At 47.3% G+C, this 16,273-nt stretch overlaps 1 protein-coding gene across 1 annotated transcript in view; it reads right to left on the reverse strand.

The window, feature by feature from the left end:
• FAR1 (fatty acyl-CoA reductase 1) overlaps positions 1–15,866 on the reverse strand; it is a 126,010-nt gene extending 110,144 nt beyond the window's left edge. The window contains exon 1 of the mRNA XM_040328280.1: positions 15,758–15,866. The gene's annotated coding sequence lies outside the window, so the exon portion shown is untranslated. The remainder of the gene's footprint in view (positions 1–15,757) is intronic.
• Positions 15,867–16,273: the final 407 nt, after the last annotated feature.

Here is a 16,273-nt window from a genome sequence, read left to right on the forward strand (position 1 = left end):
TTACATCCACTTTAAGTTATAACGACAGGCTGATCAAAAAAAAAAAAAAAGTCGATTCCGACAGCGTGACTCCATAATACACTAATCAGAGGCTGCAGCTGCTGATCAAGAAAAGTTTTTCAACATTTCCCTTCACCAAAAGTCTGATCCGCAGCAACAGTCCCTACTGAACCGGCTGAATTATGATCCACCTATGGCCTCTGCTTTAGGTCACATCTTACATGTGTATGGACAGATTGTCTCAAAGAACAAGCACCTTACAAGCAGATTTACAATTAAAGTGGAGTTCCACCCATAAATATAACATTACATCAGTAGTTTTAAAAAAATGTCATTAGTCCTTTAAGAAAAAAAAACATTTTTTTTTTAGATGCCTTCAAAATGTTGTTGCTAGGCAGAATAGTTAATCTTCCCTCTTCTTGCACCTAGATGCTTAAGCTTCCTAACCTACACCGCACAGACTCCTGGGAATGTAGTGGGTGTAACTTTCCAGGAGTCTGTGCACTCCCCAGTCTCGAAGAATCATGTGACTTGGACAGTACAGGTGCTGAAACCTGATCTGAAACCTAATACACTGCTTGTGCAGCACTGAGCATGTGCAAGATCTGCAAGGCTGAAATCCAGGAAGTCATACAGTCTGGCTTCATGATGCCCACATTTAAGATGGCCCCAGTCAATTTCTATTTTATAAAGTGTCTAAATGCTGTAACAACCTAACAAAAAGGACCTTAGTTTACAGACTAACTTTACTAGAATACATTAAGCTTGTGTATTACAGGGGTATTTATATTTAAAAAGTGAAATTGTGGCCGGAACTCCGCTTTAAACACCCACAACATTGTAGATATACAACACATTTCAAACAACCAACTCAGGGGACATGAGGAAATACATAAAAAAGAACAATAAAAGGATGTGAGGATACAACAGGAAATTAAAGGCAGTCTTGCACATAAAATAGAAGCTAGAATATACACAAACATTTCATATGCTGGAAGATTTGTTTCTAGATATGTGCAGACATACAGGACTGCCTCACCCAAATAGGAATGTCTACTGAGCAGAGGACCCCAGTGCTATCCTCATCTAGGGAAAAAAAGGAACTATATTGTTCATGAAAAATGTGACAAAGCCATTGGACTATTCTTCTAGGAGTTTCTGCTCTAATCTAAGGCAGGCTATGCAACCGCAGGAAAAGAAATGAGCTTGATTCCCCCACCAGTACTAACCAAATTGATGTGGGAATCCCTCCTACTGCGCCATTGTCTTCTCCCGCCATCACTGCTGGGAGAAGAGTGCGATTATACATTATAGCAGCCGCTAGCGATAATCGCAGTTAGAACCCGGCATGCTGGTTGTAGTTGATACATTCAGCCTGCCCAAACATTGTTTGAATCTCAGCCGGTTCCTGTTGAAATGCCTGAGATTTGAACCATGTATGGCCTGCCTAAGGCAACTTAAACCGCTTTCGGATCGCCCCATGTATGTATACTGCAGCAGGGCGGCCCTTCAGCGCAAAAAAAAAAAAACGCATACCTGTACGTAAAGTCATTTTACCATTTTGGGGCACGTGCACTGCTGGCAACTGTCTCCCGCTGTGTCCAATCACAACGGGAGCTAATCAGCGAGTCCCGCAAAACCGATGTTCGCTGGGACCTACCGATCGTTCCCAAGGCAGACAGAATGTAAACAAGGCAGATCATCACTCTCTCAGAGGAGATAACAGAGATCTTGTGTTTCTTCTAAGCAGGAACACAGATCTCTGTCTCTTTACAGTACAAGCACCCCCCCACAGGGACACATTTAGCCCTTTGATTGCCCCGGATATTAGCTCATTCCCTGCCAGTGTCATTAGTACAATTTTTTTTTTTAGCACTGATCACTGCATTGGTGTCACTGGTCCCAAAAAAAAGTATCTAAAGTGTCAATTAGGGTCCTTTCACACGGGCGGACGAACGGACCATTTTTTACAAGTCCGTTTACGGACTTGTAATGCATCCCTATGGGATTATGGACGTTCGCGGATGATGCATCCGCTAACGTCCGTAAAGCTCCGCCTCCGCAAAGATCCGCTTTTTCAGACGGAAGAAAACCCTATTTTTCTTCCGTCTGGCGGAACGGATCGGATGAATACGGACACACGGTCCGTATTCATCCGATTCCCCATAGGGGAGAGCAGAGGAAAGACAGAGCGGTCTCTGCACAGTGTGTGCGGGGACCGCCCTGTCCGCCGACAGCTCAGTGGGGATTTACGGATGATCCCCGCTGAGCCGACAGACACACACGGGGCGGATCAATACGGATCCGCTCCGTGTGAAAGAGCCCATAAGAAAAATTCCATAAATATATCCTATAGTTTGTAGATGCGTTTCCAGAGCAGAAGAGGTTAAAAGAGAAGGTCAACACAATCCTGCCAAAAAAAAAAAAAAAAAAACACACAAAAACTAGGCGATGAGATTCTTTGCCTACATAAGCCTCAAGACAACACAAGGGGCAGGTAAAGGAAGTTGTAAAACACAGCCAGCCATTTGTAGGTGAAAAGGATATAGGAGTGAAGGGCATCTTGATACACAACAAAAAAAGCTGAAAATGTGAATGGGAACTCACAGCAACTTTCAGTGATAAGGTAGAAGTACAAAACATGCAGATAAGGGAGGGGGAAGGAATACAAGAGCATTATGAATGGCAAGGGACTAGACTGAAATGTTAATGGAATCTTGACAAACAAGAAAAAGGCGAACAAAGAAAAAAAAAAAGACGGTTATAAAAAGGCACTGGGTGGGATAAATGAAAGAACATGTAGCAACTTAAACCTCTAGACAGGAATAAAAAAAAGGATAACATATAGAAAACTATAGTGCCTAATATATCAAAATGGAAGTATGGCACGCTGTAAAAATCTTTGGGGGGGGGGGGGCATGGTAGTGAATAGTCACTATTCAGTTTTATGTAGGTTGTGAGAAGGGTAAAGTGAGTGACAACGCTGAGTGTGGGAGCGGAGAACAAATAGTAAAGTCACCGAGGTGTGGCAGAGCAGTTGGAAAGAAATTAAGAGTCGGTGATAAAGTAGCTCGCAGGAAAGAGGAATGAAGGTAAAGAGTGCAGCCTGTTTAAAGATATCACAATCTGAAGGGGTGCAGGGCGGATAGCAACAAAGATCTAAACCAAATGTGTGCACTTAAAGGGGTTGTAAAGATACAATTTTTTCCCCCTAAATGACTTCCTTTACCTTAGTGCAGTCCTCCTTCACTTATCTCATCCTTCCATTTTGCTTTTAAATGTCCTTATTTCTTCTGAGAAATCCTCACTTCCTGTTCTTCTGTCTGTAACTCCACACAGTAATGCAAGGCTTTCTCCCTGGTGTGGAGTGTCATGCTCACCCCCTCCCTTGGACTACCGGAGAGTCAGGACACTCTCTACGTTGCAGATAAAGGAGCTGTGTGTTAGTGGGCGTCCTGACTCTCCTGTAGCCCAAGGGAGGGGGCGAGCATGACACGCCACACCAGGGAGAAAGCCTTGCATTACTGTGTGGAGTTACAGACAGAAGAACAGGAAGTGAGGATTTCTCAGAAGAAATAAGGACATTTAAAAGCAAAATGGAAGGATGAGGTAAGTGAAGGAGGACTGCACTAAGGTAAAGGAAGCTATTTAAAGCAGGGTTTGACAAATTTGCTTGGAATCTAGGAGCTAAAAAAGTTAGGAGCCAGAAAACGCACCCCGTCGAGCTTGCGTGCAGAAGGGAACACATACGTGAGCAGTGACCGCATATGTAAACGGTGTTCAAACCACACATGTGAGGTATCGCCGCGATTGGTAGAGCGAGAGCAATAATTCTAGCCCTAGACTTCCTCTGTAGCTCAAAACATGCAACCTGTAGAATTGTTTAAACGTCGCCTATGGAGATTTTAAAGGGTAAAAGTTTGTCGCCATTCCACGAGCGGACATAATTTTGAAGCATGACATGTTGGGTATCAATTTACTCGGCGTAACATTATCTTTCATAATATTAAAAAAAGGGGATAACTTTACTGTTGTCTTATTTTTTAATAAAAAAAAGTGTAATTTTTTCCCAAAAAAGTGCGCTTGTAAGACCGCTGCGCAAATACGGCGTGACAGAAAGTATTGCAACGATCGCCATTTTATTCTCTAGGGTGTTAGGATAAAAAATATATATAATGTTTGGGGGTTCTAATTAGAGGGAAGAAGATGGCAGTGAAAATAGTGAAAAATTACATTAGAATTGCTGTTTAACTTGTAATGCTTAACTTGTAATACCAACGGCTCACCACCAGATGGCGCCAGGACCCTATTTCTAGTCGCCATGGCGACCGAGATTTGTCGAGCCCTGATTTAAAGGAAAAAAAATTGTACCTTTACAATACGGGTCTCAAACTGGCGGCCCTTCAGCTGTTGCGGAACTACAATTCCCATAAGGCATTGCAAGGCTGACAGTTACAAGCATGACTCCCACAGGCAGAGGCATGATGGGACTTGTAGTTTCACAACAGCTGGAGGGCCACCAGTTTGAGACCCCTGCTTTACAACCCCTTTAAAACACAGATACATGAGAGTGCTGACTGTCGCAAGCTGCTAAAGGTAGTGCAGAAGCTTACTGAAGCCTGCTAGCCGCCTATTTAAAGTGGCAGTCAGCACTTTCAATAAGGTTATGTATTGAGCCAAGTCCTCTTTAAATAGTGCTGGCTACTTGGTTCCCAAGAATTGTGATTAATAAATGAGATATTGGATTTGGTTTCAAAAAAGATGAAGAGATAATGATGTACTGTTGGCAACAACATACATGGTGATGTGCAGTTGGTTAATCTGTTAAGTAGAAAGTAATAGACATCAGCAGTGCAATAAACATGTAAAAGTGGTTAGAGGAAGCAGCAGAAGACAATACAAGCTGTCAGTAAACAGAAGAATGAATGATGAAGTAATTAGGCAATACATGAATAGAGTAGCTGATACTAAGGTGCATAGATGTAAAATGACACAAGTACTGGAGTATTGCTTAGCAGTATGAGGAGTACATGGGGAGGCTGAGGAAGGTTGTACTGGAGAAATATCAATGACAGGTGTAGTAACAGGTGGTGAGGAGCCCCGTGGAAGACAATACCATCATGTTAGTGGCAAGGTGATCAATATTCATTAGAGCGGAGATAGACAATCTGTGACATCCCAACTGCGGGGAGCAAAGAGACCCAACACACAATGACAGGACACCATAGTGTTTGTAAAACCACCACAGGAGATAAATGACCTGCAATGGTGGTGCCAAGGCCTCGTGCACACGGGGAGTAAAAAAACATCACTTTTAGGCGTGTTTGACCCTTTTTTTTCCTGCTTTTAAGCGTTCCTCAATGTCAGGCTGGCCACACATTATACAATTTAGATTTAACAAAGCCCAGGTTCAGGCTGGGTTCACACTACGACACTACTTTCATCCTACTTTGCTCTGTGTTCAATGTTTCCCTATGAGAGCGTCTTGTAGCATCCTACACAAGTCCGTCCGACTTTGAAAATGCTCCCTGTACTACTTTTGGTCCTACATTGATCCTACTTCAGGCCCATTGAATATCATTGAAGTCGGACCAAAGTAGTATCCTGTTCATGAAAGTAGGATGGATGTAGGACCAATGTAGGATAAATGTAGGACCAATGTAGCAGAGCAAAGTAGGATGAAAGTAGTGTAGTAGTGTGAACCCAGCCTCACACTGGGCTTCGGGAGTGCGGGTTCAGCTGAACTCGCACAATTTCACTCCCGCTTGTCCGTCCCGATTTCGGCCGCGATTACAGAGACATCTGTGCAGGTTTCGATGTAAATCGCGTGCCGAAATCGCAAAAAAAGTAGTACGGGAAGTACTTTTTGAAAAATCGGTGTAGCGCCGCATATGTGGCATCACACCGATTAGGACGGTGTCCTGCGGAGAATTGTCCCCCGGCAGATTTTGCCCGCTCTGTCCTGTGCAGGCGCAGCGAACCTCCTGCGCATTGAGCACAATATTGTGCCACACGCTGCCGATGCTCGCTCCACTCTGCAAGGGAGGCAGGTGCATTACAATTATATCGTGTAAGGGGCGGATGCCATAAAGTCGCCCATCAACAGTTCAAAACTCGCCCTTCTTTTTTACACTCGCCCCCCTTGCAGATGATATAATAGTAATACACACGCCACGCCCCCCGTGGGCGACTGTTGATGGGCAACTTTGTGGCATATATATGCAATATAATTGTAATACACCCACCCCCCGGAAACGACTGTCACTATGCCCTGTTCATTGCGCAGGCGCAGTCTACAGCTCTTCATGTTCGATCATTTTCGGAGCTAGAGCGCTGCGCAGTCCAGGGCGGGCATAATCCACCAGGGGGACACATCTCGGCAGAACAACGGCAATTTGACATGTCAAATCGCACCAGTGTGAACCAGGGCAAAACCATAAAATATGAAGTCAGACCTAAATGCTTTCAATTTGTACGCAATCAGGCAGGCCCTTGCACTAAAAATTTGAAAGGAAATCTAAAGGAAATTGAATAGGGGAAATTGTATAATGTATTGCCAACCTTAGCCTGTGTGCCCATGCACACAGGATTTTAGAGGCAGGGAAAAAAAAAAAAATTTAAAATTTAAAACAGGCCCAAGCGCTTGAAGCAACCAAATACATTTAAAAAAAATGCGGCTTAAAATGGTTGTAAAGTCTCCAGGTTTTTAAGTGATTGTAAAGCTTCCGTTTTAAAAACAAACATGTCATACTTACCTCCACTGTGCAGTATGTTTTGCAGAGTGTGGCCCCGATCCTCCTTTTCTCAGGTTCCTTGGCTGCTCTATCAGCTCCTCCCCGCATTGTATAACCTCCTAGGAGAAGCGCTCTCCCGGGGGGGTTACCTTGCGGGGCGCTCCAAAGTCCAGGATGCAGAATGTAGGACTCGTCCTCGCGTCATTGGATTCGATTGACAGCAGCGGGAGCCAATGGCTGAGCTGCTATCAATCTATCCAATCAACCGAGAACAGGCAGAGAGGGAGAGCGTGTCTCCGCCGTGGGAAATACAGGGCTCAAATGAGTAAAAAAAAGTCACCGTCAGAATTGTTTTGACCTTAATGCATAGGATGCAATGTGGTAAAAGAAAAAACATAATGCGTGCATTCCACGCATTAAAGCGGAGGCCGGGTAAAAAAATTAAAAATATATTAAAAGTCAGCAGCTGCTAACACTGTAGCTGCTGACTTTTTAATAAGGACACTTACCTGTCCTAGTCGCCAGCGATGTCAGCCCCCGCCGAGGCCGATCCTCGATCCTGGCAGCTCCAGGTGCCGCCATCCACAGTAAGGGAAACAGGCGGCTTCACTGCCTGTTTTCTACTGCGCATGTGCGAGCAGCGCGGCGCTTTGTAAATGGGCCGGCTGCTTTCTGGGATACACACAGTTCCCAGAATTCAGCGCGCCCCATTCACAAGAAGAAACCGAGTGTAGGAGGAGGAAGAGAATCCACAGCGGAAGATGAAGAGGCAGATTCGGGACTTCCGCATAGCAACAGCTATTTAGGGTAAGTAAAAAAAAAAAAAAAATCTTAATTTTTCTTTTTCTTTTTTTTTAGATTTTTGGTGGAAAGATTTTTTTCAGGGTGGAACTCCGCTTTAAGGTTAAAAACCTGTGCTTCAGTTGCCCCCTCCCCATTCCAGCGGTGCAGTGCGACTCCAGCCGCTGTCTCGGTCCTCACTGGATAGATTGATAGCAGCGGGAGTAACTGGCTACCGCTGTCTTCAATCAATTCCAGTGAAACGGGAGGGGGGGGGGGGTGGTGGTCCTGTTGTCTGTGTCAATGAATGCACCAGCGGGACCCATGAAAGCGGTTCTCTGTGGGGGCACCCAATAAAGAGGAGGAGCCAGGAGCACCCCAGAGAGAGAGGATCGGAGCTGCTCTGTGCCAAACCCTTGGCATAGAGCGGGTGAGTATAAACTTGTTTGTTCGATAAATAAAACATTAACCTTTACAAGCACTTTAAGGTGTGTTTTTTGGAGCGGATTTTATCCTGACAGGGGAAAGCCATTCAGGGGAGCTAGGCTAACGCCCTGTGTGCATGAGGACTAATGGTTAGAGAACAGCTACAAGAAATACATAGCCAAGTGACAACTCTGGCAAGTTAGGACTTGCAGCTCCACAGCCAGTAGGGATCACAATGTCTGTATGCTTTAAAGAATTAGGTGGCATTCCAAGACCTGTAGTACCAAAGCAACAAGTGACATTTGTATTCCACAATGACATCTCCACAGCAGCTACCATGACACGTGACTTGCAGTTTTATGCTTCCCACAGGAATATACAGAATGCCGGGTCTACTAATTATTTAACTCGAGATAGCACAAGACAAGCTTGGATGTGAGTGACACAGTTATAGAATTAAAAAAAAAATAGACATGCTGGGAATTGGAACGCCACAGCAGATCTAGAAGAATGTAGAATACCAGGACACACGCCACTAAAACTAGACAGAGCGTGTTTAGAGAAGAGTCAATAAAAGAGGATGTAGGTTGTGAAAATAAGCTGGTGGTTGGAGGAAGTGTACATGCAATAAAGAAGAAACGGAGAAGTAAACTAACTGGGTAATAAGCAAACGAAAAAAAAAGGGCAGCATAGTTCAAGTTAGAGGTGAAAAAGATAAGAAGGCAAATACAGTACTTACAATTACAGGACAGGGGGGGGGGGAGTAAATGAACTAAAATGCTATATATCACAGGAGGGAGGAACATAGAAGATCAGCGATCGAATGCGGGGAAGCCCCATGACAAGCAATGCCATGCATTTGTGCATAGTTGGATTGGTCCAGCTTAGACCAATGTAAAATATACACATAGTAGGGGTGATTTACTAAAACTGGAGAGTGAAAAAAAACTGGTGCAACTTGTATAGAAACCAATCAGGTTCCAGGTTTTATTGCCAAAGCTTAAAATTGAACAAGCTGAAGTTGGAAGCCGATTGGTTGCTATGCAGAGCTGCACCAGATTCTGAGTGCTCCAGTTTCAGTAGATCTCCCCCAGCATGTCATGGCTGTGGAAACAGAGAATCCCTGCAATAACTGCCGCCACTACAGCGAATTCCTCCGTCTTCAGGGTCCTGTGCAGAGGGCCAGCGTTTCATCAGATTAGGCGACTTATCAGATTTTGTAACGGAAGTGACATTCCGTCGCCCCCCTCATCTTGCTACACCACCCTGCACTCATCCACGATAAGTATACGTGAGAAGGCAGCAAGCGGACATCTTGTTACACCCGCCAGAGTCTTGCATTAACAGCAAGCTGAGCTTATATAGTGAAATACACAACTTAAAAAGGGGTTGTAAAGGTACAATTTTTTTTCCCTAAATAGCTTCCTTTCCCTTAGTGCAGTCCTCCTTCACTTACCTCATCCTTCCATTTTGCTTTTAAATGTCCTTATTTCTTCTGAGAAATCCTCACTTCCTGTTCTTCTGTCTGTAACTCCACGCAGTAATGCAAGGCTTTCTCCCTGGTGTGGAGTGTCGTGCTCGCCCCCTCCTTTGGACTACCGGAGAGTCAGGGCGCTCTCTATGTTGCAGATAGAGAAAGGATCTGTGTGTTAGTGGACGTCCTGACTCTCCTGTAGTCCAAGGGAGGAGGCGAGCATGACACTCCACACCAGGGAGAAAGCCTTGTATTAATGTGTGGAGTTACAGACAGACGAACAGGAAGTGAGGATTTCTCAGAAGAAATAAGGACATTTAAAAGCAAAATGGAAGGATGAGGTAAGTGAAGGAGGACTGCACTAAGGTAAAGGAAGCTATTTAGGAAATAAAATATTTTACCTTTACAACCCCTTTAAAACAACCCATCTGACAGTTTTGACGTTTACAGTTTACATTTTTAAAAGCTGCTTTTAAAAATGCAACATCTAAGGCTGCATTCACACCTGAGCGTATGTTGTTTGGGCGTATTCATGCGTATTTGCATACAGCGTCCGACGTTTTTTATTTTAGCCAATAGGATAAATTATCATCTTTTCATTACTTGTTGCTATGTTGGTAGATTTTTTTAATCTTCTGCCTGGGTGAAAAGTTCTATTAATTAAAGCGACAAAACGCCCGTAGCAAACGCTCGTTGTCGCGCTAGTCGCTTGAATCGAGCGTTTCCATTACTTTCTATGGGAAATGGAAACGCTGAAATACGCCCAAACCACCCGATACGCGCGACAAAAAAGGGGTCCGGAACTTGTTTGAGCTTCAGGCGTTCGGCGTATTGGCGTGCAGATGTGAACCATCTCCATAGGGAATAATGTATTTTTTCCCCTCTAGCGTATTTGAGCGTCGCGCTTCAGGTGACAAAACCCTCAGGTGTGAATGCAGCCTTAAAGATAACTGAAATGCAAGACTCGGGCGGGTGTAACAAGATGTCCATTTGCCACCTACTCACTGTATCCTTACTGTTGACGAGTGTGGGGTGTAGCAAGATGGCAGCAATAAAACGTTACTTCCGCTGCCAAATCTGACGAAAACACATGCTCTACTTCATAGAAATCACAGAGGGCGCTCACATGGCATGGGTGCCATTCACAGAAAGCCTTGTATTTCTCTCAAAGCATTTCCTGATTGGGCAAAGGATCACTGCCACACCTAGCCCAATGACGACCCAGTGGCAATCACTGTTGTAGTGGATACTACTACAGTTACATGGGTATATCATACTTATACTCGCATCAGTCCAAACTGGAACATTGTAACTATGCAAAAAAAATTAATTCCATTGCTGGAATTCAGCTTTAGCCCTGGTACACAATGATGCGATTGTCATGCATTCAAAGACGCATGACAAGTCTCACCCCATTAACTGCAATGGAACTGTTCTAATTGGTGCAACTCAAGCCGATAAGACTTAGAAAAAGGTTCCTGCACTACTTTTGGCACAACTTGCATGGACTTCTGTTAAAGCAGCCATATGCAAGCCACTCTGGGATGTGGAATTAGATGCGGTGTGAACCGGGGCTTAAAGTTTCTGCAAACTCAAGCTATACCAAGCATATAAAAGGGCAATGATTAGGTTGGCATGCACTTTATGTAAAAAAAATAATGACTTGCAAATATGATTGGCAGTCAGATTACAGCCCGATCTCCTCCTCCTAGGGCTGGACTCTCAGAGATCCCGCCGCTCTAATTAATCTGGCTGTGTTGACAGCAATACCCCTTACAGGAGCCGCTGAGGATCTACAGCAAGGGGCGGGGTCAGGAGGCGTGGCTGGAAACTGACATGTGTGTAGAATAGAATGCCATACATTGTGCTGTACACTCATACAGGGAAACCAGGAAGGAAGCTGGACTTCTTGTTGTCGGGAAAATTCTGCTGGCAGAATTACCAGATAATTGAGCAATATTGCAAAATCTATTTCAAGGAAATGACGATATTAAACCTGCAGCTTTCATTAAATGATACCCGACGATCCTGCCATGAAGGTCCTTACTCAGGCACCCTCCTGTTCTGTTACAGGGTAACCCATACACTGTCCTTAATGTTTTTCTACAAATGTGCTCCTGGATTGTCACCATCACATAGGCTTTTAACAAAAAAAACAAGATGCTGTTCTAACACACATTACACAGACATAGTGTGCGGCTGTCACCGCAGGGAACCCGCCCTGAGAAATGCCATGCACTCAATGCTGGAGAGCAGGTGGCGAGAAATAGGCTGCAGAACATCAGCTGCCCTGAAATACAACCCATGATATAAAAAGACCTAAAAAAAATAAAAAACATTTTATTTCCAAAAAAAAGAATTGCCGTTATTTACGTTACACAGCGCTTTAGCAAACTAAGCATTTACATCTACTTTATTGGTATGTGAACCATATCCATTATCGTATAGCAGTATAATATAATACTGGACATTGCCAGGTTGTGAAAAACACAGGTGGCTCCTGCATGCCAAGTGTGAGATAGGTCAGAGCTAAAAGTCCCAGTATACATGGTGGGGAGCTAGAAGGTCCAGTATGCAAGGTGAGGGATATGGGGGGGGGGGGTGAAGCTGCAAGTCCCAGTTGCCAGGTGAGGGATATGGGGGGGGGGACCTGCAAGTCCCAGTATGCCAGGTGAGGGATATGGGGGGGGGGGGGGCTGCAAGTCCCAGTATGCCAGGTGGGGGATATGGGGGGGAGCTGCAAGTCCCAGTATGCCAGGTGAGGGATATGGGGGGAAGCTGCAAGTCCCAGTATGCCAGGTGGGGGATATGGGGGGGAGCTGCAAGTCCCAGTATGCCAGGTGAGGGGATATGGGGAAGCTGCAAGTCCCAGTATGCCAGGTGAGGGATATGGGGAAGCTGCAAGTCCCAGTATGCCAGGTGGGGGATATGGGTGGGAGCTGCAAGTCTCAGTATGCCAGGTGAGGGATATGGGGGGGGGGGGAGCTGCAAGTCCCAGTATGCCAGGTGAGGGATATGGTGAGAGCTGCAAGTCCCAGTATGCCAAGTGAGGGATATGGGGGGAGCTGCAAATCCCAGTATGCCAGGTGAGGGATATGGGGGGGGGGGGAGCTGCAAGTCCCAGTATGCCAGGTGAGGGATATGGTGAGAGCTGCAAGTCCCAGTATGCCAGGTGAGGGATATGGTGAGAGCTGCAAGTCCCAGTATGCCAAGTGAGGGATATGGTGAGAGCTGCAAGTCCCAGTATGCCAGGTGAGGGGATATGGGGGGGGGGGAGCTGCAAGTCCCAGTATGCCAAGTGAGGGATATGGTGAGAGCTGCAAGTCCCAGTATGCCAGGTGAGGCATATGGTGAGAGCTGCAAGTCCCAGTATGCCAGGTGAGGGATATGGTGAGAGCTGCAAGTCCCAGCATGCCAGCTAAAAGGAGATATGTGGGAGCTAGAAGTCCCAGTATGCCCGGTGAGGGATATGGGGGGGGGGGCTGCAAGTCCCAGTATGCCAGGTGAGGGGATATGGGGGGGGGGGGGGAGCTGCAAGTCCCAGTATGCCAGGTGGGGGATATGGGGGGGGGATGCAAGTCCCAGTATGCCAGGTGAGGGGATATGGGGAAGCTGCAAGTCCCAGTATGCCAGGTGAAGGGATATGGGGGGGGGGGGGGGAGCTGCAAGTCCCAGTATGCCAGGTGAGGGATATGGGGGGGGGGGGGGCTGCAAGTCCCAGTATGCCAGGTGGGGGATATGGGTGGGGGGGGGCTGCAAGTCCCAGTATGCCAGGTGAGGGATATGGGGGGGGGGCTGCAAGTCCCAGTATGCCAGGTGGGGTGGATATGGGGGAGCAGGATGTGGAGTCACTGGAAGTCGGCACAGGGGTGTACTGGGTGAATGCAGTAAATGAAATGATTTCCGATGTGGGTGGCGAAGCGAAGATGACAGGAAGCACGAGGAAACGTGTGAGATGGAGAAATACATGAAATGAATGTAGAGGGGGGGGGAGGGGAGGAGCTCAGCCATGTTCATGTTACAGACACACAGAGAGGAGGATAGGAAAGGACATGTAGGAGGAGAAGAAGTGTATAGCGGGGCCGGCGGGTGTGAGGAAGAGGAAAGATCATTGGCTGGAGGAAAGACACAGGGAGAGGAGGATAGGAAAGGACATGTAGGAGTAGAAGAAGTGTATAGCGGGGACGGCCGGCCGGCGGGTGTGAGGAAGAGGAAAGATCATTGGCTGGAGGAAAGACACAGGGAGAGGAATGTTACTGGAAAGGTGAACAACATTCATCATAGAAGTCTCTCCACTAAATCAAAACAATTGTACAGCATGCTGGGACTTGTAGTCGCCCACCTGGCACACTGGGTCTTTACTGTCACACTGGACCTTGTAGCGACACAGGATGCATTTTTGGTCCCATAGCTATCCAGCATGCTGGGATTAGTAGTCCCACACCTGACATAGGATGTCTGTGTTCTCCATGGTATGGGTGATGCTGGGCACAGGTTCATACAGCCCAACAGGTCACTGCAATACCCATATGGCATGTTGGGATTAGTAGTCCCACACCTGGCACAGGATCATACAGGCCACAGCTACATGGTGGTATTCTGGATCATGCTGGGACTTGTAGTGACACAGGATCACATAACCCGCTGGGTCACCTCTACAGGTAACGAGCATGCTGGGACTGGCACGGGATCATAAGGCACATGCCGTATTCTGTGCCAAAAGCTATACAACAACCTGGGATTGGTCGTCCCACACCGGGCACAGGATCATATGGGGACCACGGTGTTCTCCATGCTATACAGCATGCTGGGACTTGTAGTGGCACAGGCTCATGTAGCCCACGGGGTCACGACAATAGACATATGACATACTGGGACGTACAGTCCCACAGTTGGCACAAGATCACAAAACTCACCGGGTCTTTAGTGACACAGCCCTATGGCATGCTGGGACTTCTGGTCCCACACTTACCACAGTATCATACAGAACACAGGGTCCTCACTGCCATAGCTATGGGGCATGCTGGGACTTGTAGTGACACAGGATCACATAGCCCACTGGGTCACCTCTACAGGTAAATAGCATGCTGGGACCTGTAGTTCCCCTGTCTGGCACAGGACTATATGGCCCACAGCTATAAAGTCTTCTGGTATTAGTAGTCCCACCTCCAGCACAGGACCAAAGGGACCCAGTGTGTGTTCTCCATAATATATGGCATGCTGGGATTTGTAGTCCCACCTCCTACACAGGATCACACATCCCTGGTTCTATGGCATGCTGGGAATTGTAGTCCCACCTCCTACACAGGATCACACATCCTTCTGGTCCTATGGTATGCTGGGATTTGTAGTCCCACCTCCAGCACAGGACCAAAGGGACCCAGTGTGTGTTCTCCATAATATATGGCATGCTGGGATTTGTTGTCCCACCTCCTACACAGGATCACACACACACACCCCTGGCTCTATGGCATGCTGGGACTTGTAGTCCCACCTCTAGCACAGGATCACACACACCCCTGATTCTATGGCATGCTGGGACTTGTAGTCCCATCTCCTCCACAGGATCACACATCCTCCTGGTTCTATGGTATGCTGGGACTTGTAGTCCCACCTCCTACACAGGATCACACATCCCTGGTTCCATGGCATGCTGGGACTTGTAGTCCCACCTCCTACACAGGATCACACACACCCCTGGCTCTATGGCATGCTGGGACTTGTAGTCCCACCTCCTACACAGGATCACACACACACCCCTGGTTCTATGGTATGCTGGGACTTGTAGTCCCACCTCCTACACAGGATCACACATCCTCCTGGTTCTATGGCATGCTGGGACTTGTAGTCCCACCTTCTACACAGGATCACACACACATCCCTGGTTCTATGGTATGCTGGGACTTGTAGTCCCACCTCTAGCACAGGATCACACATCCTCCTGGTTCTATGGCATGCTGGGACTTGTAGTCCCACCTCCTACACAGGATCACACACATCCCTGGTTATATGGCATGCTGGGATTTGTAGTCCCACCTCTAGCACTGGATCACACACATCCCTGGTTCTATGGCATGCTGGGACTTGTAGTCACACACACATCACAGGCGCCCCCGGGTATTGGACTGCTGTAGCTACAGGTCATGCTGGGCCTTGTAGTTCCCCGCCATAGAGAGGGCAGATATCAGGAGCCCAGGGCCCTCTGTCAGAATGATGCTAGGGAGGTGTCACAGCCGGCCAGGCCGGAGGAGAAGACATGCTGGAGGATGATGGAGACATAAGAAACCCATAGAGATGTATAGAGACAGCCCTTCCCCTCCCCCCATCTCCCGGTTCTCCTCACCTCAGCCCGGCTCTCCTCTCCCCTCACACTGTCACCAGCAGCACTCAGGCCGCGCCGCGCGCTCCCCTCACTCACACCCTCAGCCGGCAGCCCGCTTTGCGCCGCGCTCATTGGCCGCCACCCTCCGACGTCACGGAACAGCTATGTCACCGCGCCTCGCCATTGGCCGCAACTCCAGCGATGGAATAAGGGAGGGGGGAGAAGAGACCCGCCCGTCACCGGGGACCGAGGAGGGAAGACGGCGAGGGATGCCGGGAGAAGGGATGGCGGCACAGAGCCGGGTGGAGGAGATAGAGAAGGCAGAGGAATGTGAGGGAAAAGGCGGGAGGGGTTCTGGGTAACGTGATCGGTTGCCATAGAGATCCTAATGAGCATCAGCAGCTAGCTGAAGGGCGAGGACTACAAGGAGCAGCATGTCCGGGCAAGAGTCAGCCAATCACCACTGGAGGCACACTGCCTGATAAAAAGCGGGGACTACAAGTCCCAGCATGCATTGTGTGTGAGATATAGACGGAC

Source organism: Rana temporaria, chromosome 11 (assembly GCF_905171775.1).
Source record: "Rana temporaria chromosome 11, aRanTem1.1, whole genome shotgun sequence".
In the NCBI taxonomy this organism is placed as follows: domain Eukaryota; kingdom Metazoa; phylum Chordata; class Amphibia; order Anura; family Ranidae; genus Rana; species Rana temporaria.